Source organism: Dipodomys merriami, unplaced genomic scaffold (genome assembly GCF_024711535.1).
Source record: "Dipodomys merriami isolate MVZ:Mamm:240054 unplaced genomic scaffold, mDipMer1.0.p SCAF_21, whole genome shotgun sequence".
NCBI lineage: Eukaryota > Metazoa > Chordata > Mammalia > Rodentia > Heteromyidae > Dipodomys > Dipodomys merriami.
This window is the reverse complement of record NW_027203493.1, coordinates 31042851-31046388: the sequence shown is the minus strand read 5'-3', so window position 1 is coordinate 31046388 and position 3538 is coordinate 31042851.

The window sequence follows — 3538 nt, the reverse complement described above, 5'->3', positions numbered from 1 at the left end:
GGGCTAGAACTCTGGGTCTGGGCACTGCCCCTGAGTTCAAGGTGAACGCTCTACCACTTGAGTCACAGTGCCACTTCCTCAAAGTACTTTTAACCCACCTTGGACTTTCCTACTTCACAGAGTCTGTTCTACCCTTCATGTCTCTCAGCTTTTCCTTTATACATTTTTGCTCAACATTATCTCAGTCCAGTGTACTAATTCAAGAATTGGTCTATCTTTAGTCAGATTCATCTTTTTACTTATTCCACTGATTATATTGTTTACAATGGCTATTTATACTGTTTCACATGTGAAATTTCCACTTAGTATTGTCTATTGAGTTCTGATTACTTTATGTCACTAACAATTCTTTTCATATCTCATGTAAGTGTATTTACTGTGAGTATTTTACATTTTTGGATCATTTGTTAAATAATTCTGCTTCCAAGATGCTCTTATATCATTCCTTATAGTAATGATATCTCAAAATCTAGTAATTTTGGTTTATGAAGAGGTGCTTTCCTGAGGCTGTCAATCAAACACTTTGGTAATGTGTGTAAGGGGGAAGGTTGAGGTCAGGTACCTGTTCACATAGGTTTAAAGAAAAAGGGGAATGTGAATTCCAGTACAAAGAGCCCAAGATCTCCTCTCTAGGCCCCTTGGTGGTGGTGGAGGGGTCACTAAACTTATAGGTTGAACTGACCTGAGCAGAGGGCATTCTTTTTTTTTTTTTTGGGTCCGGTCGTGGGGCCTGAACTCTGGGCCTGGGCGCTGTCCCTCAGCTCTTTAGCTCAAGGCTAGCGCTCTACCACTTGAGCCACAGCGCCACTTCTGGCTTTTTTTGTTTTTGCTTATGTGGTGCTGAGGAATCGAACCCAGGGCCTCGAGCATGCAAGGCAAGTGCTCTACCACTGAGCCACCTTCCCAGCCCGAGGGCATTCTTTTTAAGTTGTGTTGTCCAACCTGGACTTAGTAGGTCTAGAGTGGAGGTGTAGAAGCCTAAGGGTTTGGGACACACTCAACCTGTTTCATCACCTCTATCCAGCAGGGCTTTCCTGCCTGGTGTTGGTCTGGCTGTGTTGTGAAAGGGCAGGAAGTAGTTTGTTTAAGGTAGTGCTCAGGGAGACTAGAGCAGAGTCCTAAAGTTTCCCTTCCACACCTTGGCTCATTCCATCTTTGGCTGTGCAAATCGATGTAATTTCCCTCTTTCCTGAACACATGCCCATTCCAGGCACTGGCACACAGTCTCAGGGGCCTACATCTTGTTATTGTTAGTTCTTGGAACCCACGGTTTCCTCTTTGCTTCTATATATTTTTCTAATATATTAGTTTTGGTGAAAGGAGAGAAAATGAGTCAATTACCCTGGCAGAAACCAAAACTTGATACTTTGTAATGCATGGTTCAATCTATAGTAATGTACAAATTTGTGAGACAACTACTGTTAAAAGCAAAGACTCTGAAGTTAGGGTGGCTTGAGTTAACTCTTTGTACTTGGGAAAGAGGTTTGTTTTTAGGGAGAGGAGAAGGGGCATCTGCCAAGGCCTCTGATGTAGCCCCAAGAGATTTATGTGATTCATGTTGGAGACTTTGAAAAGAGGAACAGAGAAATTGGTTTATGAAGCTTAGTTATAAACAGCACTAATCGTGTGCCTGGCAGATGAAGAACAATGCAATAGAGAAAAGCAGTTTACTACTTTTAAACTTTTATTTTTGAACTAATCTTAGATTTATAGAAGAGTTGCAAAAGTAGTTTTGAGAATTTGCATATGCTGAGAAATTGAGTTTCTGGTAGACTCCTGTGTGTGGTTTCCTGTCCTGACAAGGAGACTAAGAAAGACCATACCTGGCAGGCCTCACGGGGTGCTGCCCACCAGCTGCATAGGTGGGGCATTGCTACCTTGTAGGAAATTTCAGTCAAGGTCTCAGGGCCCTTGGCTGGGTGTGAATGATCATTCACACATGACCATTTCTAGTCTAGGTTCTTTTATTTTACCTGGGGCTTTTGGTTAACATTCCCTTTGGACACCTCTCCTAAATCCCTTTGTGGGTTATATTTGTACATTTAGAAGGGATACTTAGGGCTGGGAATGTGGCTTAGTGGTAGAGTGCTTACCTAGCTTAATAAAACTCCTGTCTGTCACCATTATTGTTTCAAGAATAGCCCTGGGAGGGCTGGAGAAAGCTGAGCACATTTCCCTGTAGGACTGTAATCAGGTGTGATAATTACAGACTTTTGGAAATGGATTAGTTAACAGGAAAATGAAAAAAAAAAGGGTAAAGACCTTAACTTGGTTTTAAGGAAGAATGGTTTTATTCCTTAGGAGCACTTTTCTTGGGGTATTCTGCAGAATGTATTTCCTTTTGGCCTTGCAGATGTACTTTTGAATTTATCAGCCTGGAAACATATTGTCAGCCTTACAAATGTTTTATCTGCTTGCATTCTTCCCTGCGACAGAATTTAATGTGGATTGCAGGTGAAAGATAGGGAATGAGGATGAAGTGCTCATTTTTTGACTTTTAATTCTTTTCCCCCCCATGGGAGAGGATTCTCTCTGGAAAGGTCATGACCTTATGGTTGCATATCTTGAGGGAGAAAGACGCTTTGCCAGAGAGATGTCCTACTTGGCTCAATCTGGGTGGATCCAGTTCAATCCAGTTCATTCTGGTTCTATGTGGTGCAAACCAGTTCACTCAGGCTCAATCCAGATTAATCCAGTTTAATCCGGTTCAGATTGGTTCAATCTGGCTCAGTCTGGTTTGATCCAGCTCAGTCCAGCTGGATGTGGCTCAATCTGATCCGACCCGGTTCAAACCGGCTCAATCCAGTCAAACCATTTTGATCTGGCTCAATCCACTTCGAAGCACACACTTTCTTACCCTCCCTAATTTATGATATTTTTTTCATATTTACCTTAAGTAAAAATTATATGAATATTTTAATCAAGCTGGATTGAGCCAGATCCAGCTGGATTGAGCCAGATTGAGCCAGACTGAGCTGGATTCAGCTGGATCTAACCAGACTGAGCAGGATCGAGCCAGACTGAGCCAGATTGAGCCAGACTGAGCCGGATTGAACCAGATCAAACTGGATGGAGCTGGAACGAGCTGGACTGAGCCAGACCAAGCCAGACTGAGTCGAATGGAGTTGGATTCAGCCAGATCGAGCCGGATAGAGCTGGATTGCACTGGACTGAGCCAGATTGAACTGGATTGAGCCAGACTGAGCGGGATGGATCCGGACGCAGAGGATGAGGGGAATGGCAAAGATGGCCATGAGCAGAGCCTTGCTCACGGGGGAGATCAGGGTCTGCATGGCCACCCCAGCCTCCTCCTCCTCTCTTCCTGGACGGGAGGGGGCCGAGGAGGAGGAGGGGGTCCTCCCGCCCCTCCGAGTTCTCCCCCTTCCTGGAAGGAAGAGGAGGAGGGGTGGGTGGGGCGCAGACAAGGTAGCTAAATAATTCCTTTAATACACAAATTCCTCCTATACAAAAAGTTTGCTTTGAATTCTAGTCCTTGACCATTTTCAACGGCCTTTCTGAAAGTGAGTGGCATTCACTT